At 35.2% G+C, this 23617-nt stretch overlaps 1 protein-coding gene across 17 annotated transcripts in view; it reads left to right on the top strand.

Moving 5' to 3' along the window:
* Positions 1-23617, top strand: part of KLF12 (KLF transcription factor 12) — a 380325-nt gene that overhangs the window by 78631 nt on the left and 278077 nt on the right. The window contains exon 1 of one of the 17 annotated variants that reach the window (XM_039886855.1): positions 18330-18648. The exons of 15 other annotated variants lie outside the window; for them this stretch is intronic. The gene's annotated coding sequence lies outside the window, so the exon portion shown is untranslated. Of the gene's footprint in view, positions 1-18329; positions 18649-23617 lie in introns of those variants that run through there. One more of the 17 variants, XM_039886848.1, reaches the window with a different exon arrangement.

The raw sequence follows: 23617 nt of genomic DNA, 5'->3' as shown, positions 1-23617 counted from the left end.
TCTTTTGAAACATTCGAGTGCATTAATTTTTGATGTTTGAAATGGTTTAGTCTGTCAAAGGATGAGGGTCTTAATTTTTTTTTTTTCCCTTCTGGCCATTAGAAGGATAATTAGAAAAGCTTGAGCAGCACTAGATCCTTATTTCATCTAATCTTTCAAGTTTACAGACTTAATGAAAAAATAGTATTTCACGGAGGGAATCTCAGTTTAACCTTGTGGAGAGGTTTTTCAGTCAATTAGTCAGAATCTACTTATCATGCATGGAATCTTATTTACCTTTTTTTTTTTCCTCCTGGTATTTGGATAATCTTTAGAAAGGTCCTGCTGCTTCTTGAATCTCCAATTCCTGTTTTACTTTGTGTCTATCTACTTTACTCTGTCTCCTGAGATACTAGGTACTAGAAAGTGTTCCTACTCATAGAGATCATTGTGCTGTCTCGGTTTTAATTTGTACCTCAGTTAATGGTTTCCCATATTCATTTAAATGCTTTATGAGTTCCTGTTCTCAGAAGCATAGATCTTATCTGTTTGATTGAATGACACTTTGCAAATATTTAATGTTACATATTTATGAGGACCTTCTGAATTGTTTTATTACCCTTTTGTACATACGTATCCTATCAAGTATTAATTGATGTTAAGACTCAGCAATCCATTAAGTCTTTCAGTCAATTCAAACTCAGCTGTAAGTAGGATTCTTATAGCCCCAACTTCAACAGCGTTTAACATAGCTTAGTCGAAACAAAGCTCTCTTTCTGGGTTTGCTGCTTTTCAGCTTTGATATCATTACTCCAGTGAAAACATGGAATACTGCCTGGCTGGGCAGATGCTTCCAGCCTAGATTTATTTTCAGGATTTGGTCCTCATGCTGCTTATTGCACTAATTCTATTAAGAATTAGTCAATAGATAACTTCATCCTAAGTATTATGTCTTGAATAAACCATATATTTTGCAGAAAATAATAATACCAGGTACTTATGTAGCACTTATTTAGCGTATTAATGTTTATAAAATGAAGGAGGTACAATGTCATAATCTTCCTTTTGAAGAAGATGAAATTAAGGTGTAGGGAATTTATATGCCTTGCATACATTCACACAGTAACAAGTATGGAGGCAAGATTGAACCAAGACATTCTGACTCAAAAGACTGACCTGAAGGCCCCTGGTGTGTGTGTGTGTGTGTGTGTGTGTGTGTGTGTGTAAACCCTAAGTTAGTGGTCTGGGGGCATTTCATTGCCATATCTTTGATTTTGGATTCCTTTTGCAGGAAGCTGAGCTATGGAGGTTGGTAATTTTGATAATGAGTTTTAGGAAATACCAGTTGTGGCAATCAGTTGAAATATTAAAGTTTCTGTCCTCCTACTCATCAGAATTTTAGCCCCATTTATACAATGCTTATATTTGAGAATATCATCGGTATCTTAACAGTAATGTGAAGTCCATTTGATAAGTATTTATTCATCTCCTGTGTACAGTGTCCCTTCTGAGGTACAGTACTAAAAAAAGGACAAATAAAATACATCCTTGAACTGGGTGGGACAAGGCAAGTCTTCTTTACTTATCTTTACTTCCATAATGAATAAATACATGAGCACTACAAAGCATATGGGTAGCACAAGGTGTTGCCGGGGTTCAGAGATGTTAGGGAATTAGGACATGATTTCTTCGAGGAAGTTGCTTCAGAGCTAAGTTGTGAAGATGAGATTTCTGTCAGAGATTTGAGGTGAAAGGAACAGTGTGAGGAATGGTGCTAAGGAAAAAAGGTGCACAGTAGCTGAGTGTTGGTAAGATGTGTACGCGGTAGGGGATAATTGTCAAGATGTGCTTTGGGGTTAGAGTGTGAATTTTATTTACTACTCAGTCAATTATTGTGGCAACGCAAATGGAAAAGAAAGTCTCAACTTAAGACTCATTCGTAGAACCCATAGGACTTGGCAACTTATAGAGTGGGAAAGGTCTTGGTGGAGGAGAAGTGGTGAGGAACGATGTCAGGCTTTTAAGTCAAGGACTTTGGAGAGGTACAGGGTGTTGGAAATCAGAAGGGCTGGTTTTCATCCCAACCTGCTTCGCTGAGATGAGGATTGCTGTGATGCTTGGTATATACATTTCTGAGTATCTCAGCTGTTGAAAACCTTGGTTTGTATATAGGGTCTGCGTTTATAAAGAGGGGACCACTCCCTAGCATAATTGTAGAGAGAGAAAATGCCTATTAATGACATTAGCTTTGTTATGTAGTACATTCATTGAGTCTAAATGAGGTATTCTAAGAGCCTCTTACTCAATCTTAAAAGATTTGAAAATGAGAGAGAGAGAAGTTGTAGGCACATTGGCACTGAGTTTACAGTATTGGAAGTCCATTTCATTCCTGAAACTGTTTTTGGCTTGATGGAGGCTCCCTAGGTCTCTGGAATCTGCATCTCAGTCCAGGACCGCAGATGTTGAGTACATCCACTCGAGGCTTCAGTTATTTTTCAGGAGTGGTGAGTGGTCTGTATTGCACAGTCCTGTCTTCCATAAACAGATGTTAGGGAGCCTACCTGTCTCTCTTGTAGATGCTCTCTCTGATGGCATGAATCTGGTCTGCTTTGGATGACTGCTGTATTTCTAATACTTGGCACTATGCCTGGTACATGGTAGACTCAAAGAAATGTACAGTCTGTGGCAGATTAAGTTTTCAGAGACATGATATTCTGATGGCTGTTTATTAGGGAAAATTTGAAATAAGGAACCTGTATTGGATTTCTTTTAACCAGATTGTCTATTTAACACCACACCCAATTTTTGACATTCGTGAGTTTTTTTTTCTTTTCCTTCCCTGCAAGGAAGTTTTTTCTTAGTTTTTATTGGCCCTTTATACTTATGAATATGTTTTAGATCAGCTTATAAAGTTCCACAAAACAAACAGATAATCCTCTTTGAATTCTTAATGGAATCGCATTGAATTGATATGAAAATTTTGGAGTTAAATGATAGCTTCAAAATGAAAAGTAGTACTTTCAATCTCATAACTTGATATCTCTTGTCATTTATTTAGGCCTGTCTCTTGATAGATAATGTCTATTGATACTTTTTAGGTCAATTATATTTACTAGAAAAACAAAAATTCCATAATATAGTGAATCATATTAATTTTGCCTAAACATTATTTTTTTCTAGTTTTATTGAAATATAATTGACATACATCACTGTATAAGTTTAAAATGTACAGCATGCTGGTTCGACTTATCTGTATTGTGAAATGATTACTGCTATAAGTTTAGGTAGCATGCATCATCTCATATAGGTACAAGAAAAATAGATAGCAAAAAGAAAAAGAAAAAAGGTTTTTTCTTTGTGATAAGAACTCCTAAGATTGACACTCCTAAGTTTGGTTTTTGAAGAAGCCATAGTACATACTTTATACATTGACAACCGTAAGGCACTATTTTAATATATCGAGTTTTTGGACAATAGGTCATATGTGAAAGGTTTGGGGTGTTACGGGGTGGTGCTTTGTGTAAATCAACAGTTCTGTATAGTCAGTGTTATCATCTTGGCCCTGCCGTCTAGATTCCAGTGATCATTCAAGCTGAGGCTAAAGATATATGTAGAATTTCTATCTTTATCTTAATTGTATTGTTTTGTAACATAATATTGGTCCTTTAATTTTTTTATTTTCTCATTTCTAAAAACATAGTTTGGTAATAAATCTTTAATAAGGCCAAAGTACAATAATGACATTCTTTCCTTTTAATTTTTTTTTACAGGATTATATGTTCTTGTGTAGCATTTTCCAGATATGATATTATAAATATCAGAGAACCCAAAGATCTGATTAAGCCAGCTTTGCAGATAGGCTGATTAAAGTATTGTGATATTGTTAATGGAAACTTAAACAGAATCAAGGGGAAGATATCTATTAAATAGAAGATCATATTAATTAAAATGAAATTGTTGCTTTTATAAAACCTTTCTAGTAATGTGCATAACATACAACATGAATCTTTAGCTGTATTTTGAAAAATAGTAACTTCTATTGCAGATTAATGTTCTTCCATTAGTTATAGATGTTTAAATTCTAATAATATAAAGTATTTTTTCCCTTTGAGAGGTTATCACCCCTCAGTTTTATATGTTTTAAAGTAAGCTGTAAATTTAGCTTGAACATTTTAAATAGCATTTCCAAAGATGTGACTCAAAAAACAATTTAAAAGAAACATCGAGTTATTTAAATCAAACACTGTGACCCCCTTTATTGAAAGAAGTCAACATATGTTAATGGAATGTTTCTTTGCCCTTAAATTAGAAATATCTTCAGCAAAACCTCTCCAGGGTTGAGATTTTTAATGATGCGAACCGTAGGTTAACAGGACCATTTTATACTAGTTATACATAGTGATTTATTTTGTGAATGGAATGTTGATTAGAAATAAATTTGCTTTCATGTAAAGCTCGACTGTGACACTGACCAACGGCAGACCATTCCGTCTTCACATAAAGTACGATTGAACCTTCTCTTCCCTCCATGCGTTGCTTTTGGTGGGTGACTAGTCCGTGGGTTCCTCAAGATCAAAGATTATGTCATTTTATGTGTACAGCCCCAGCAATGCCAGGCAGCTCTACGAGCTTAATAAATGTTGACTGAATGAATATGTGACTGACTAAATGTATGTAGGTGTGTGTGTATGGCAGACAGTCTTTGCAACTGACAGGTTTTCTTTTTTGAAAAATTTATTTTTAAATAATTATAGGTTTATAGGAAGTCCCCTTCCCTCTAAAACAGGGAGAGTCCCTATCCCTCTATCTCTTCACCCGGTATCACCCAGTGGTAACATCCTGTGTGACTGTAGTACAGCATCAAAACCAAGACTTTGGTACAATCTGCAGAGCTTCTTCAGATTTCACTACTTTTACATCCACTCACTTGTGTGTGCTTGTGTGTCCAGCTCTGTGCAGTTTTGTCATATGTGTAGATTCCTGTAACCATTACCACGATTAAGAAAGGAAGCCTTTTTATTGTGCCCTCACCCCGACAGGTTTTTAATAGTGCGAACTTAGTGCTTTGCATTTGCTTATGCATTAATAATGGCTTGTAAAAGAATTATGTTTCTGTTTAAGAGAAGAGGCAATGATGGGCTCTAAGTCACCCCTCACCTATGACTGGGTTTACACATTTTCCATTTTAAAGAAACATTACCTTAAAGCTGATTTCCCTGAAGTTACTAATCATCAGCGTTATCATAACGCGAGCCCGCCCCCAGTAATTGGAACTTAGAGACCACACGGTCACCTTACCCGGAAAATGCGTGATGTTGCAGGACATAAATAGAATGCCGAAAATGAGATCCACAGTGTTAGAGTCAAATGTTGACACATGTGTCTTAGATAATGTTCTTAAGGTCAAAAAATGGATGCAGTCTCATGTGCAATGCATTGATGTGTCCAGGTGGTTTTAATTGGTGTGAGTATGTATGTCTTGTGTGTAATTGAGGCTGTAAAGATAGATGCATGCAGTAGGCCCAGTGTGTCTAAATGTGTGACTGCACGTGTTGAAAGAGAATCCATCCTTTGGGGTGAATACAGCAGGCTGGGTTAGAGATCTAACCACCCGTGTTTTTACAAGCGAGGAGGAAAATTTTGATAAAGAAGGGGAAAAAACAGGTGCTCGTGCAAGTTTTCCCTTTAGGAAATAGTTTGGAGTTTTGAAAACGAACATCTTTCATTCTTCATCAGTCACAAAGATGAAAATAGACAGCATGGCAGAGTTGACGCTTGGACTATAAATTCATCAGCATGAGACCTGTCTTGGCCTGGAAGAAAAGGCACTGCCCCTCCCTCTTCCCTCACCTATTTTTTCACATTTTATTATGCTGTAAGATAGAATTAAAGAAGTTCCCTGGGAATTTCATCCTGGGGAGTTAAAGGGCCTTCTACTGACTCTGCTTCTCACTTTTCTTCCTTCCCGGCCTCCTCTTGCCCCACCCTGGAGCGCCTGCTGGGCGGAAACTAGCGTGAAAAACCTGTTTTGTAAAGAAAAGCCTCCTGGCGACACTCCCCTGCCTTGGGATAGAAAAACATTGCCACCTCTTCAGTTTTAAAAATTTCAGCCGCCTTGGGCTTGCTGAGGTGTGTCCTTGAGCAGATCTAGGGACCTGCAGGTAGGCACAGGGACACTGAGTCTGGGTTAGTGTCAGGCAAGGCCTTGAAAAAGAGCTTTTTTTTTTTTTTTTTGTGGAACATAACCTCCCTGCTTCAGTTTATTAACAATCAATTTTTAATTCGGACATTAGGCACTGTGTGAAGTTATAAAAGCCTTTATCTTTGAAGAACTAACATCTTTTTCAGAGGATTTATCTACAAGTGGGAGAAAAAGAGATTTACCAGTAATGCAAAATCATAGGCCATGGAATGAATATTTGAGAACTGAGAGAATACATTTTTAATGTGATAGAAGTGGTGTGAGTGTAATATGTGAAGACTTAGATAACATGCATTTCGAGATGGTTTATAAGAAGTTGAGAGATGCTGGGCACTGAGGAACAGCATCAGAGAGGCAGGAGGCTGGGATTTTGCTGTGTTTTGGGGTGGCTAATATATGCCCTGGATTTGGTAGAGGAGGGGCAGGTGTCCTAAGTTTAAGTCCTTCCACTTACTAAATTTGTTAATTCAGGTTAAGTTCCTTCCCTGAATATAAAGTCCCTGTCCTACAGTAAAATTGCGAATATTAAATAAAATAATGTTTATAAAAAAAACTCTGTGAACTGTAAAACTCTGTACATATTTGAATCATTGCTGTTTGACTACCAGTCTTAGAAATCAAATGTTTTTTATTTCATTTGTATACAATTTTTTAACTGAAGAGTACCTGAAAACATGCTAATACCTATTTTTAAGAGCATGAAATAAAGAAATAACATAATTAAGCAGATCACTTTAAGATGAAATATATATTCCCCTTTCAGCCCATCAGAAATGAATTTTTAAAGTGATTATGATTCTCTTCAGCTCTTCTAAAAATGTGTGAGGGAAAGATTGATTACTTCCAAAGAAGGACTATGTACCAGCTTTTTGTTGGGCTTCAATCTGACTTTATATTTTTCTAAGAAAAACAAATTCAAACAAAGAAATAAAGCTATACCAGGACCTTCCCTCCCTCACTGGAGCATCAATATATATGTCATCTCCTGCATTGAGGATCACAAATTGTCTCATCTCTGCCATGGTTCCAGTAATCAAATTAATATAAATAAATGTATCACTTCCAACTGAGATCTGCTATAGAATAAAGGGGAAAATTCTGAGCACTTTATAAAAGGGGCCTCACGAGGCCATTTTCCCTGAAGAAGTAATATTTGAGTACAGATGTGAAGTAAGCTGTGGAATAAGCAGGCCTGGAAAGCACCAGGTATATGGAGTGGGATAAAAATTAATTGCTAAAAATATTAAGCCAGTGTATATGATGTGCCTTTTTATAGTATCCTACTCTGGAAGCTTAGATAAAGCTGCCTCTATATTATACTTAATACAGTGGTTTGCCTAGGCATTATGCTTTGTCAGATATTTTTCAGAAATAATACTTTCGGAAGTAATACTATAAGATTTCAAATACTTCTCTCTAATCTTTTGCTTCATAAAAACTGAGTCAGAGTAATGTACCAGAGATACTAAAGTAAGGTTTAGGAGAATACTTTCATAAATCTGTATGGAAAAGAAATTTCTAGAGTGACACCAAATCTAGGAATCACAAATTGGAATTGATTGATATGTTTGAAAAATCAAATATGTCTATAATAAAAATTTTGTAAATTTAAATACCAAACCATAAACTGGAAAAAGAACTATTTGTAATGTGTTACAGTGGAAATTTAATATTTTAAAGGAAGAAACTTCTTATTCAGAGTAAGACAGCTGTCCCAAAATAAAGAGGTAAAAAGATTTGAACAGGGATTTCACAAAAGGCACAGTCTGGTAAACTGATGAATTGATGTTTCATCTCACTAGTAGTTCAAGAAGTACAGAGTAGAATTATATTTTCTGCTTTCAGATTGGGTAAGATTAAAGAGAAGTCCATACCAAATGTGGGAGGCTACTGTAAATATGCATGTGTTAGCACTGATGAAGCTTGTTTAAACTTATATTTTTCTGTGGAAGGATATATTAACATTTGAAATGTGAGTATCCTTTGGACCAAAGATTTTACTTCTAGGAATTTATTCCAAGAATGTAATTATGAATATGTGCTAAGATTTGGCTACAGTTATGTTCACCAGAATATTGTTATCATTAAAAATTGTGAAGCAGTCAAAATGTCCAGAGATAATAGTTGAATGAATATGGTACATTGATGTAAGGAACTGTTAAAAATAAAATATTTTTGAATTTATTGATAGGGAATTTTGTATAGTATTTCCACCTGAAAGAAGCATATTACAGTAGGACATTTATGTCAAGGAAATACAGTAACATTGAAAATTTGATATAGGTTTGATATTTTGCTAGGTGCTTTACATTGATTAATCTCATTTAATGGTCACAACATTCCTTTGAGTAAATATTATTATCCCAACTCTACAGTTTAGTAAACAGAGTCATCAGGTCACACAATAGGAAATGTGGAGCCAGAATTTAATGAGCAGCTTCTGGAATTTGTACTTTTGTGTATATGTATACATACATATATGAAAGGGCGTACACAAAATATGGTAACAATGCTTATATTTACTATTTGCTAATAGTATTTCCAGTGATTTTAATTTTCTTATTTATATTTTTAGGTGTTATCTGAGGGTTTTGGAGTATGTATGTGGTACATTTCTAATTAGAAAGAAAAGCAAAGCTATTTTCATATGTTTGTCTTAAACACTAAACAGTGATTTTTTTAGAAGGGCAGAAAACACTAGTTTTAATTTGTATGCAATATGTGTTAAATTTTACTTCAAGAAGAAGAGATGAAGAAAGATGTATGAATGATTAGCATATATAGTTGGCATTTTTAATAATAGCCATGAGGTGTCGCATATAGGAATTAGTAAATGATGTTTTCTGAGGTACTTTTTAGGGTAGATATCAAAAAAAAATGTTTTAAAGAATAAAAACAATTGAACATTAAACATATATATATCAATTTAAAATGTACTTTTTTGAAAAAAAAAATATTCCTATCAAGGTGATTTTATTTTTAGCAATAAGCCATATTTACTGAATACTAGGAATTTCGAGGAATAAAGAAGAATGTAAGGTGCAGAATTAATCAAGTCATGGAAACAAAACTTAGGAAATAGGTATTTCATATTTAAGACAGTAGATAATTAGGAAGGAAATATAGAATTAGGTCCGAGTCGTGAGAGTAGGATTGTATATAAGATGTAAATGGTTGACTGATACTAGTGTATAATTGGGAAGCTAGGTGCAGAAAGTAAACATTGACTTGGCACTGAACACTCTGTCTAGCAAGTGGCAAGCAAGAATGAGCAGAAGCGGGGCAAGCAGCTCAGTCGTGGTCAGTGAGGAGTGAGCAGCGGAAAGGAAGGTGAAGCCAGATTACAGAGAGCTTCCACTGTGCAGCAGTTATGTAGAAAGTTTTACGGGTAAATTAAACATTTTTTTTTCCTCCCAAGGCCTTCTACAAAGCTTAATTATGTTTATTTTCCAAAAGTTTCCCTTCAGTTTTCCCAATATTAAGGAAAGTCCTTTAATCAAGAAGAATCTGTGCCTAAACAGATGTAAAAGTACCTGTTACATGTCACGGGGTTTTGTTTTCCGTTTTCGAACTGTAGTTTGATAATATATTAATAGTATTCTGTGGGTTTTCCGTGGGAAATAATGAAGCTGATCGGTCTGATAGGGGCTGTGCACACTTGTGAACAGAATTCTTAATTAAGAAATTCTGGTTTGGATGGTGCTTTTGGCATCATTTAGTTTGACTTCCCTCCTCAGTAAAAAGATTTATTATATAATAATTCCCAGAGGGTATTATTCTTATCTATTTCTATAAAATAATAGAGAAAGATGAAGACTTGGGTTCGTTGCTTACCCTCAGCATTTAAAGTAGCCTGTTTTATCTGTTGAAATATATATTTATTACTGAATGAAAACTTAAAAGAACACGCATGTTTTTTAGAAGATCTATACTTATTGAGAAGGATCATGTGGAATATTAAATTACCAGTTAAGTAATTTAATCTTTGAAATGCTTTTTAAAAAAACCTTTCTAATCTTTTATTGTAACATGGAAGAACATTTTAAATCTCTTAATCTGGAAAATTAAATATATTTTTTGGTCAGTGACTGTATACATATTTTAGTTCATTTTGTTAAGTAACAAATGAAATGTCACTTGACCTTTCGGTGTGACTAAGAATAATAAATCAAATATCAAGTAATATATGTTATATCAATATTAACTATTTTGTTATTTTTTTATAATGTACTCTATAGGTGAAAGAAAGTTATCTGTGACTCAACAGGTAGCATATTAAGTGTATACCCAAGAAGTCATACATTTTGGTTTGGTAAAAGATCACATCTTTTCCATAGTAACGACTTAAGTCAAGCTAATTGTTTTTATTAGTAAAATCATGAACACTTTTGTGCCTTACGTAAAAATTTGATTATTACCAGTAATATACACGTCCTTTAAATAAAATAAAAGAGACCTAAGATGATAGTTCCTCATAAACCTAGAATTAAGAGTGATCTAGTTCTCTGCATCTGAAGTTTTCTCCCATCAAACTGAGTTGGGTACCCTACTTGATACACAGTATACAGTATGTTGTCGATAATACTGGTCATTTAGAACAAAATAGAAGACACCGTTTCTGTATTTGTTGAATGTAAAGTTAATGCACGATGTCATTCAAACAGAAGAAACTGCAGGAAAGAAATTTAAATCACGTACAATATCAAATGCAATAGCATTGCTAGACTGAGAAAATATGGAAATTTAGTTAAGAAAGGCATTATGGAGAAAGCGAGTGAGAATTTTGAGAGAGAATAAAGATGGAGATTGGCAGATGAAGGAAAGTTTCCATCTAGAAGTAATGGCACATTGTCAGAGCTTATGAACCCGTAAAGACCAGGACTGTTTACCTAATCTTTGTCGTTCCAGGATATAGCAGGGCGCTTTGTACATACTGGTACATAGTTCTTTTCTTCCTGTTCCTCCTCCTCTACCTTATTCTTCTCTTTATTTTTATTAAATATAGTGCCTTTCAGATATTAGAAAGGGCAGAAAGTAGATTTTAACAATTTGCAGTGTTGTGTAATGGTTCAAAATCAGTTTGGAATCAGAGAGACTGAAGTTGGGTCCTCCCTTAAACACTTGCTTTCATTTGCGATGTTAGGCAAGATCTTTACCTTCAGGTTACAATTTCACCATTTGTAAAGTGGTAGAGTAAGAATACCTGTATCCAAATTTTTGATTTTTATGAGATTAGTCTTTCAAAGCCTTGAGCACTGCGTTAGCTTAAATGTTACCTTTAAATAAAAGAGACGGCGGGGGGGTGGGGGGGGCACGGCAGAATGCAACTTCTGTGGTTTTCATTAACATGTAAATGTGTTCTTTATAGTCTGCCATCAGCTTCTAATACGTGATGCTAAGTGGCTTGAATATTATCTGTAGGGTACAATTATTTTCTCTTTAAGTTACATTGACTGGAAGTGGGCCAGAGTCAGGAAGGGTGTGGGAAGTGAGCAAATGATAGCCAGATTTTGTTCTGGAACAGTGGAGCTGATCTGTTCAGATTTTTTTTTGTCCTTTCCTCATGTAGGTATTTAAAATTTTTGTTAAGGCTCATCTTAAAGTAGGGCAAGATATCCCTGTGCTAACAAAAAGAATTGGTACCTCACTGGACTAGAGATTGATATGAGTAAAGAAACAGTCTGACTCAGATAAGGAAGAGAAACAATAATTTTGGAGGGAAATCGCACAGTGCTGGACAGAGCACTGTCCACTGCTCCCAGCTCTTACCCAGTTCCTTCTGTTCTGACTCTTTTATGTTTTATTCCCAAGAGGTGCCCTTCTATCTTCAATGGACTCTGCTGTTGGTAATCTCTTCTTTATTTCCTGTTTGCCAGTAAGCCCTCTACTATACTGTGTAAAAGCAACCCTGCTACCCCCCCATACTATGTAAGAAACGGCTTCGCAACTTTTTAGCCTCGTTCTCATCCTGGCTCTGCTTCATTCTAGTCCCAGGTGTCTGAATCTCAGCAGGTATCCTGACTGTTTATGTTTGGCCATCAATTTACTCAGGTAATTCAAGACAGATAACCACTTAACAACATTTCAAATGCGATGTCAGAAGATCTACTCTGGAGTTTTATCGAGAAAAATTCACATTTATTTATAAGAAAATGCAGAATTTCAAATAACAGATCCACCTGCGGGTGAATTGGGTTCTAGGTGCAGCAGTCACTCTTTCCTTCCCACACTTCTCTCTGCTTTTCACTTGGCCCTGGTTCTGCATTTCACCATAATCTAGAGGTAAGATTTGATAAGCGGTGTTCTTAGGAGATTATGTTACAGAACTTAACTCATAGGGAACCAAACATTTTATTTAGGAAAGGAGCTGACTGCCCAGGAGACGGTTAGTGTGCAAGGCTCTTGCTGGAGGTGGATAGAATAAGATGTGCTTAAGAAAACATGTGAGAACAAATGTTAAGAGCGATACTGGGTACCCTAGATGCCCAAACCCATTCTTAGATCTTCCTAAATACTGTAAACCAGAATTAATTTTTGACTATAATAAAGAATTGGAGCATTTATTTGAGCAAAAGGAGCTGCAGCACAGGAGACACTGATTCAGGCAGCAACTTAAATTGTGTTCCACTGAGACAATGAGGAAGCTGCCTATTATAGTGAAAGTTCCCATGTAGGTTCTCAGGTCCTTTTTATGTAAATGAGATATCCAAATTGTGTAGTTCTCATTGGATGGTTAACTCAGATTACGTCAACAAGCAGTGCAGACTGGGAGAAACCAAGAGTTTAGTCTGCGGTCCTTCCTGGTACATAGAGCAGCATGTGAGGAGCCACTTCAGCAAATGGCTGCTAGGCTCTTATTATTTATACAGTTTGGGCCCTCGGTTGACCATGGGGAGTCCAGTTCAGCAGATGAATTTCTTGGAGTTCACATCAAATAAATCTTTCTTCTCAGAGTCCACAATGCTTACCTTGTAAATCACAAGCAACTTGGACACCAAAGAAAAAAGCGAAAACATGTATTCTGGCAAATTATTCCTGGTGTAGTTAAGTCTGATCTAAAGAGTAATATGCTCAGGAAACATCCTTGTATTAAATTTATGATCTTAAAGGGAAAATATTTATTCAGTAGGAAACGTTTAATGTCAAAAATAAAGTAAATGACCAATCATGATGAATTTTCTTGTCATATAGTCGAGCAATTTTTCTATTTCCAGAAGAGCAGATAAAAACAGCTCAGGAAGATCAAATCTAGTGGGATTATATACAGAAATACGACTAAAAGTACTGGTTTTATATGGTTTATAAATGTTTATTTTTAAGTCTTTTGAGAAAATAGTCAATAAATGATCAGAACTTGGTTCAAGTCCTGGTTCTACCATTTATTATTTATTGGATATTCTCTATATAACCTTGGGCAAGTTATATTTCTGACTTGAGCTTCAGTTTCCTCATTTATAAAATGCAGTTACTAAAATTCTCTAGCTGATAGTGTTGTACTGAATGTGAAGTATTAACTCTAAAACATCTGGCAAAGTGTCTAGAAATTAGTACCTGGTGGATGTTAACTATTTTTTAAATTTTATTTAAAAATTATAGTTGGCATACAATATTATTACCTTTAGGTGTACAACATAGTGATTTGACATTTATATACCTTGTGAAGGATATCACCATGATAATTCTAATATCTCTCACCATAGTTACTGTGATATTATTGACTATATTCACTATGCTGTGTGTTAATTAAATCCCTTCTTTTATTCTATAACTGGCAGTTGGTACTTCTTAGTTCCCTTCACCTTTTCCTTCATCCTCCTATCCTTCAAATGTTAATTATTAATAATAGTGATAATTGCAAACTCCTTTTTTATGTAACATACATTATTCCTAGTAATTTCTCTAGAGTTTTTCGTAATTGGTCATGTAATGTATGTCCCTGTTTAAAAACTTTAAAAATGCCTTTTTTCTTTATTTTTCTATGATGTAAGAGAAGTATATAATGGTACGATGCTCTTAATCTTTTTTCTCTTACTCATTGTAATTCTCTGCAGCACATAGCAAAATGCTTTTTAAAATCCTGTTAGCATAAAGACTAATTGAACATTTTAAATCTTGAAGTGTTTTCCACATAAAAGCCATGTTTATTGTATTTATCATATTAAGAAAAATTCTAGGAATGACCTTATTAATCTTTATAGTCTTTTCAATAAACATTGACATTTGAAACTATTAATATTAATATTTTAAAATAATATTAGGAAATTACTTACAAAAATACATAGTGTATTTAGTTTCTTAAAAAAAATTATGAGGTTATGTCAGTAATGCAAATTAAGACAGGAAAAACTTAAACTGCCACACCACATTTACTGAACAAATGTTTTCATGTATTTTATTAATTCTTCATATGCAGGTCATTTTTACTAAATATTACTCTTTTCCCCATTTTTCTTAAATGAAGTTTATAGAGGCATCATAATAGTCTATTATATTGTTTTACCATAGTTAAATTGACCATTTCCTTGTGGTGAACTGTTTCTAGTTTTTAGGTTAGAAATAGTGTTTCAATGAGCTTTTTTGTACTTATAGTTTTTCCTTCATGTTTTTTCTTTTATTGTTGTTGTTGTTGTTTTAGAATTCAGGAATATTATTACTGGGTCAAAGACTATCAACTATTTTGACTCTTTAAACACAGTGCATTTCAAATGGTTCTGGTAGTTGGTATTGCCAGAGGCAATATATGACTAAGGTCATTTCTATCACTTTCTAGCAATGGATATAATGGATATTTGTTTTAAACTGGCTAATTTAATTGATGCTAAGTGATATGTCACCTTTTTTTAGTTCTCTATGAGAGACAGAAATGAACTTGTTGACATATACTTAGATTCTGATTGAAGTAGATTGTCGTGTCTTGTAATTTTCTGGAATTAGTCGTACAGTTATAATAAAGCACAAATTGTTAGAACTAATTTAAAGAAAAACTCTTTAATGCAACTTGTTGACTTTTTATATGATGAATTTGTATGCTCACAGTTGAAACTACTTACAGGAAAATTTTTAAAGTCTTTGAAGTTAAAATAAACTTTCAAAAGTATTTCCGTCTTGTAGATCCAATTACAGATTATTTGACTTAATGTAACATTTGCATTAAACTCATTTCTATCTGAAGCCCCAGTCCCTAAATGTAGAATTGGAAACCACTGTTTTGGTTTTATGGGCATTTAAAAATAGCCTTAGGGGATCTTTATCTTGAGTTTTACTATTAAGGCAAACTACACAGTCTTTCTCTTTTGCTCGTTCTCTTTTAACTAATTTGTAGGACAGAGCTTAGAATTTACTGACATCCCTCCCCCTGAGACAAAACAGGCATGTTGAATAATAGACATAAAGGGGTATTAGAATTTCCTTTCGAGGTATAATTAGATGAAAAAAAAAAAAGAGGAAAGTGTGAGATTTAAAGAGAAAAAAAGAAGGAGATGAGGGAGAAAGAAATATGTTGACGTTGGAAGGGAACGTTCATCGAGTTTTCATTGCCCTCAAATTTCTTTGCAAATTCCTCTGAAAATTGTAAAATAGGCTATTCTTAAGTTTATCGATACAGTTAATTTGGATTTTTGGTCCAACTAATTCTGCATCTCTTTCTCATTGCTCTTTTCTTTATGTTTCTTTTGTTCCTTTTATTTTATTTTTAAGGAAAGCACTGTCTGACTTGCTAGTTCTTTCTGTCCTGCTATTGATGCAGCCTCAGACCTGCAGCTTCTCCACCGTGTGAATTTGCACTTCAGTGGCACCATTTCCTGTCAGAAACCAAAGGCAGGCCGCCAAAATTTCTAGGTGGCGATTCACACAGGAAAGGACCTGAAAAGTTTCAGAGCACATGACTTCCTTGTGGGACAGGCTGATAACTTGGTGCACAGATGGGTTCCTTCTTTCCTTACCTTTTGGCCTGCCAGAGGTGTGAGATTACAGCGGTTAGAAAATTTAAAAATTGATGCAACCATATTCCAAGCACAAATTACAGAAGATTAGAATTGATGTTCAGATTCACCTGGATTGAAATCAAAGTGAATGATGATATTTTATTCCAAGTCAGATGATTTATTTTTTATTGTGGTAAAATATACATAACATAAAATTTATCACTCTAACCATTTTTAAATATATTTATCTGGCAGAGTTGTAGCTTTTCACACTGTTCAAAGTACTTCTCTAAATAATGGAAATTCTAAGACCAATAGAACCTAAATCTTGTCCTCAATTAGCAACAGTAGAGTTAAATCCTTATATTTTCACATAACTGTATCTAACTTTGAAATAAGTGCATGTACATGTAATTTAGAAAGATGAGCAGCATTCCTTCCTTATTTTATGAATAGAAGAACCTCTAAATATCACTTAATTTTTACTTTTTTAATCGTGGTAAAATATACGTGACATAAAATTGACTTTTTAGCTGTTTTTAAGTGTACAATTTAAGGTGATTTTTATTTACAGTATAATTTAAGCTTCAAGGGGAATTATATGATGTTTTATTAGAGAAAGATGAAACTAAAACAGAAGGTGATTTGCAAATCTTTTCACATTTTTTTTTGGAGTTAAAATAACTGATTTTCTTCTGCCTTTTTCCATTTTTACACATGTATTTTGGTAGTTGAACTATTGCCAAGTTTTTTTAAACCTGTTTTTTCTCTAAAATAGAGATAATTTTTTCCCTCAAGGTCTTAAAGCAAAGAATTTTTTCAAGGGTTATATTTGCATTCCATGTGCAATCATTTAGAATAGTTGCATAATAATAAAAATATTAACAATTGTGGACACATTTTAGTTGGCAGTTATTATGAATAAAGTCAAGTTTTGAGTAAGGGTTCTGAAAATTCAGCTGTTTTATTGGAAATATTTTAGTGTCTAAATGTTTAAGGAAGTAACATTTGCATTTTTCCAAATAATATTTTCTTTCTATAATAAGAACTCTATAGGAACAATTATATATGGCATTAATCAAATTATATATCGGATGCCTGCATATATCTACTTGGTCTCTTCATTTGCAGTCATTTGATTACTCATCAAACCAGTCTAATTCATTTCTTTTTGCTTTCTGGATGATATAACCTACATTATTTTATATTTATGACAATGACTTTATAAAAAGGCAGAGCATAAACTTGGTATTCTGAATTCCCTTGTGTATCTTTCTCGTTCAATATGTAAATTGTAACTATGGGCTAGACAGGCCTGTGGAATGAAGTACCTTTGCATCTACTTAAGAATATTCATTGATTCTTTTTTTTAATTATGAAAAAAAAGTCCAATATGTGTAACTACTAATGTTCATAACCAATTATTAGCACAATTAAGAAGCTTCAAAATCACTTTGAAGACACAGAAGTAAATGGGGCATCAAATACGTATTTGGACACTTCATATGAGTGGATTAGCAACAGAAATTTCTCTTCTCAGAAAACAAATAATTGGGAAGGAATGGCATTTGCATAAAGCTACTTTCTTTTGCCACCTTCGATTTTGTTTTTGTTTTTGTTTTTTTAAGAAGTATAGTTTAATCTTACTCCAGTTATTAAACTGCTTTAAGCTTCTTTCCAAGCATCACAGCCAAATTGAAGGATTTATTTCCTCACCTGTACTTTAAAACACTGCTGTCAAACGAGGTAAGCAAGGCAAGCCATAAAGATACAGCCCCCTTGTGTTTTCAGTTTATTTGCATTTGTTCGTGACTTCTAAGGCATTTTTAAATTCCCAGTGGAGTTTGCTTGCTTTAAACTCTATTATATATAAATTGTTACCTGAAAAGGTTTGTAAGAGATCAAAGTAAATGTCAGCCTAGTAAATAGAAGAGATTTTTTTTTCCCCTCTCCGAGCTATGTTATAAAGAGAAATTTCTTCTGCTTTATTTATGTTGCGATCTTAGTGTATCTTTCCAGGTTCTTTTAGGGACAGTCTTAACTCTAGCTCTATTTCGCATACCCCTTCATTTTCTTTGTTGTTCCCGGAAACTTGGCTATTCTACTACTTTGTTCACAATCAACACCTGATGCTTCTAACTGTTTTTTCTCCCTCTTTCCTCCTGTACTGGGTTGAATGGTGCGCCCCGCCTCTCCAAAAAAAAATTTCATATCCTTCTTGAAACCTCAGAGTGTGACCTTATTTGGAAATAGGGTTGTTGCAGATGTAATTGGTTAAGATGAAGTCATACTGGACTAAGGTGGGCCCTAATCCAGTATGACTGGTGCCCTTTCAAGAGAAGAGACACAGTGACACACACATTTAGGGAGAACACCATTTAAAAATGGAGGAGGAGATTGAAGTGATGCATCTTCAGGCTAAGAAATGCCAAGGATTGCTGGCAACACTAGAAACTAAGAAGAAAGCATAGAACAATTCTTTCCTGCAGCCTTCAGAAAGAGCATGGCCCTTCGTACGATTTTGGACTTCTCACCTCCAGAACTGTGAGAGAATAAGTATCTGTTGTTGTTTGTAAGCCACTTAGTTTGTGGTACTTTGTTATAGTAGTAGCCCTAAGAAGCTCATAGACATACCAGTAAACAGAAAAGAACAAGTCCTGAGCTTCTCCCTTGCAAGTCTGTTCTTGAGGCAAGCAGTTTAGTAATTTTAAGTTCCCTAAGGGTTAATACTAATAGCATTAGTGGTTCAAAAGTAGAATATAAAATAGAGAAAGTTATCATAGTTGCAGGATTCCAAAAACAAAGCTGAGGATATATAGCTGAAGAGTATTAATTTTCAACCATAGCTTTGGTTTAGGAACGTGTGGGAAAGTGTTTCCATTCCCCGGGCCCTATCTTCAGGGATTCTGATTTACTTGGTTTAGGGTGGGGCCTTGGCATTGTATGGTTAAAAGCTTCCAAAGGGATCTGGGAACACTAGGAAGTTAGGATTGAGAATCACTACAGTAGAGCAAGGAGAAAGAACCATGGGGTTTAGAGCAGTGGTTCTCAGCTCTGGCCACACATTGGAGTCACCTGGGTGACTTTAAAAACATACCAATGCCTGAGTGTGGACCACAGAGGTTCTTTTGTCATTGGCCAGGGATTCAGATGGCTCAGAGGGACTTTTGAAAGCTCCTAAAGAATTCTAATGTGCAGCTAGTCGAGAAATGCTATTCTGAAGGTGTTTATGTTCAAGTGAATAGCTGGGATACTTATAATTTTAAACTTTTTGAGAGTTTTTATATGTATGTATGTATGTAGTAGAGAGATACAGATTAATGGTAAGTTCAGCAAGACAAAAACAAATTCATTATCCATTTCTTCCTTTTTCACAGTATAAGGCTTCCCCAGACATCTTCAAAAAAGGAGACCAATGAGTTATATGTGTGTTGGAATGGTGAGCGGTCAGTGTTGGCTGCATCTGGCTTAGGGTGGGAGTTGGTGGGCTTTTTAGATTTATTTCTCTTCCTCCTTTTCTCTGTACAATTGCCTTTTCTACTGTAGGAAAACCCATCTTGGGGTTTTTAAGGAGATGAAAATGTAGAAGATGAACAGATTCACGGTGAGAAGGAAGCGACAGAACAGGAAAAATGCCATCTAGAAGAAGCGGGAAGAGGCAGAGAGGTTCTGTGGTGACTGGCTGTTTCAGTTTGAGTGTGAGGAATGTCCACTGAGTCTGTAGAGAGGGGAGATCATACATGTAGATAGACATATGCATGGTTATGGAGCTAGAGAATAATTTTCCTTTGCATACAGAAGTATGGACACATAGTACATTATATTCCTTTTCTGAAATTCTTTTTGCAATGAATGTCACTGTTATATTACATGATGGTTTCATTCCTCTAGGTCTTGGGATGCACCTTTTTCTGTGTAGACTTGGCATTTGGCTTGTGTCTGTAGTGCTGCTGACTGAGAAAGAGGTTTTTATTAATACCTCTGATATTCCTAGTGTCTTATTTCTAGTGTCTTATTCCATCGTTGCCATTTCTTACATAGTGACCGTATATTTAAAATATCTAAGAAGACATAAAAACATCACATTTAATGCAGGTTTGTTTCACGTAGAAGACTTTGAACGATGGATGCCACTGTGTTGACATTTCATTTTGCGTTGGTTTCCCTGTCAGGTTTGCATATTTGCTAGCCTCCTGTTGACCATAACTATCTTTTCTTTTTTTAAAATTCCACTACTGATCTGTTTGCTGCTGTTTAACTCTTTGAAGCGTGGTCTAGCTAGTGCCACCTTTGTGGAGATTTCATCGTTGGTGAAATTGAGGTTGGTTTTTATGATGTGTGTTTGATGGCTAATTCTTAAAATTAGTAACAGTCACTACTACCTGAACTTCTTATATGTTACTAAGCACTCTTGCATTATTGTAGTTAATTTTCATATGACTCTTTTGAAGTAGATGATAGCACTTATACTATATTTTAGAAGACTGACCCTAGGCCTTGAAATTTAGATCTAACCAGTGGCATATTGGTAAATGGCTTTCTGAATAAAAAGCCCTGATTTGTTGCATCTGCTGATTTCCTTGACATAAATACATCAGCCATAATGGATTTCAAGCTACAGAAGTGTAGTTATGGCATTGTGTAGAGATATACACAACTCTCTCACGCCTGTACCAGTCAGCGCTAACCCCACTCTGGATCATACACCAAAGCTAACATTTCCATTGTATTTTCCTTCCTTCCTTCCTTCCTCCCTCCCTCCCTTCCTTCTTCCCTCTCTCCCTTCCTTCTTCCCTCTCTCCCTCTCTCTCTTGTTTAGGGTGGGGCTTGGTCACCACAGGCATTCATTGAACAGAATCTCCTATATCACCATCTCAGGAACATCATGTTCAGTTTGTAACTTCTTCCGTTGACATGGAATTATGATTAACTGTCAACTTCCATGACCCTTATTTCCTTAAACTGAAACACATTTACTAGAATAAGATTTATTAAGTCATCTCTTTTTTATTCTTGATAAAAGTATGAGTATGCTATCAAGTTAAACATCTGATCATTCCAGATGTGAGTAGCGATTTTATGAACTTATTAGTTACAAATCAAACTGATTTTACTGATGACACCAAGTGTTCTTTTTAAATTAATTGAAAATGCCTTTTTCTTTCCATGCCTCCTTTTTTTGCTTCATACCCTTTACCTGAAACAACCTTTTCTCCAAGATAGGATTCGCTTGACACAGCTATGTGGTGGCAGATTTGGAAGGGTTCTGGATCTTGATGGTAATGAGAAAACATGAGAATTGTCAATCATCTTTCTTCACAATCGCAAAGGAAATGGCAGGTGTTAAAATCTCCTTCTCATTCCATATTTTGATAGAAGAGTCTAAACACTTGTCTACTTTCCTTCCTCTTCTGTATTTCTACCTGATTATAAATCTCAGAAAACACGTCTTAAGAGTTTTCATTTATCCTATTTCTGGCTGTAACACTGACTTCCTTAAAAACTGGAGTGCATTCTAAATCATTGCATTTGTCAAGTATCCTCCCCTTCCTAATATCTCGAGTGTGATACATTAGACATCTCTTAAGTGCTGTTGCCATCTTTGTAGGATTGGCCCTGTAGTGATTAGGGCACCCATCTTCTTTCTTCAGCAGAGTGGTGGTAGGCTGACTGGGAGTAGAAAGCGCTTGAATCTATCACTGGTGTAGACTGTTGCCGTCTCTGCATTTCGTTGTTCCGCAGTTGCTTTAGTCCATGAGTACTGTGCAATTAAAAAAAAATTATGAAATACACTTCTTGAAGTATATGTATGCATAAAAAGGTATTTTGGCTAATATAAATGTGAGTCTTGTAGAATCTCCTTTACAACCAAATTTCATGTAAGAATGACCTCATTTTAAAGGCAAGATGCATTTTTTCTTTTCCAGCATGTCAAAGCCCTTTAAGGCATGGCCACAGGCTCTGGGATTTCCCACTCAACAGAATGTCATTTTATGTTTGATCCCCAAAGAGCATGAGATTGTTGAGATTTTATGACTGCCTGACACTTATGTTTAACGTGCAGGCCATGACACTGAGCAATGAGAGCAGATGGGCCCAGGGCCCAGGGACCATGGACGAGGTTTATGTCACTATTGCAGAGGAAGCTAAGAAAAAACACCAGAGAGTTTCAGCCTGGTTTGCAGGCGAGGCACTTTTATTTCGTTTTTGTTGAGGACATAGTTAGAGAAGTAGACTATATCATCTTAAATTATTAACAGTGGAAGACCCTAAGAAAAGGAAATTTCCCAGAAAAGAAGAAATTTTATTTCTCGATATAATTACAAAAAGAGTTGCAGTTATATTGATCTTGTGCCTACTTTTATTTAAACATAAAGATCTTTGATTGCAAGGGACTTATAAATTAAAAGGACCGATTATGAGTAAACTTCTTGACAGAGAAATCTAATTTTCAACATGAACAACATAAATGGAAACTGCATTCTCTCTGTGATAGTTCTATAATAATTGTACTGATTTATGACGAATATATTTGTTATTCAAAGAGAGTTACAGTGAAATAGAATTAAATTCAGTTATTTTATAGCCAAGAAACTTTTCAGTTTGAAGTCTTCACATGAAGAGTTAATAGAATGAGAATAGAAATATATATACTTCTCGGGGGGCGGGGGGTAGGGTTAATTTCTATTAAATGAATAAAGCATGCCTGACATTGTTTTCATCAGTAAAAAAATAAAAACATGATGTGCTTTTTCAAAGTAATAGATCTTAATGAATCATCTATGATGAGACTAAGATGTTGCCTAAATATTTAAATGTATTGGAGTTAAACATAAGTTCCACACAGAAATGAAATGTATGGTAAAAACTACATTTTTGAATAATTTGAACAGTGACCCATTCCCAAAGGTGATTTTTGCCTTGTTGATATTATATGTATGGTTTTACTTGCATACCTTTTCAGAAGTGGTGAGCTCCCCCTTAGGGCATTTCTGCTGGAGATAATTAGCCATGTATTATGCACAAGAAAGCAGAATAACGGGAGGGAGGGGGAGGAGAAATAGGGAGATCCTGAAAAACTTCTAGTGAGCAAGGGTTTGAAAATGAAAAATTCATGGTGTAGCAACATTATTACTAATTTAAAATTGGTAAGCTCCCTTGAAGTTTTGCTTATTGAGGATGTTGCATTTATACAGGCAATAATTATAAGGACTTTTAAAGGTTTTTCACGGCCCAGGTTGTTCTGACCCTAATTTCTCCCATTCTCCTATGACTGTGTTCTGGAAGGTAGCACAGAGCTGGCAGGCACTTCTGAATAACCCAGTGCCCCCTGCACCCTCCCAGTCTGTAGCAGAGTCAGCAGTGTCTCCTGATGACAGCTTAGAACTGTCAGCTCTGATGCTTTTCTGACTCCCTCTTTGCTTCTCCTCTGAGGGTGGACAGTCTCTGATATGCCAGGACCTCTGCTTTTCCATGTCTTTCACTGCTCCTTGGCCAGTTACTTTCAACTCAG

Source organism: Pteropus medius, unplaced genomic scaffold (assembly GCF_902729225.1).
Source record: "Pteropus medius unplaced genomic scaffold, Ma_sr-lr_union100, whole genome shotgun sequence".
In the NCBI taxonomy this organism is placed as follows: domain Eukaryota; kingdom Metazoa; phylum Chordata; class Mammalia; order Chiroptera; family Pteropodidae; genus Pteropus; species Pteropus medius.
This window is presented reverse-complemented; position numbering and strand designations above follow the sequence as displayed.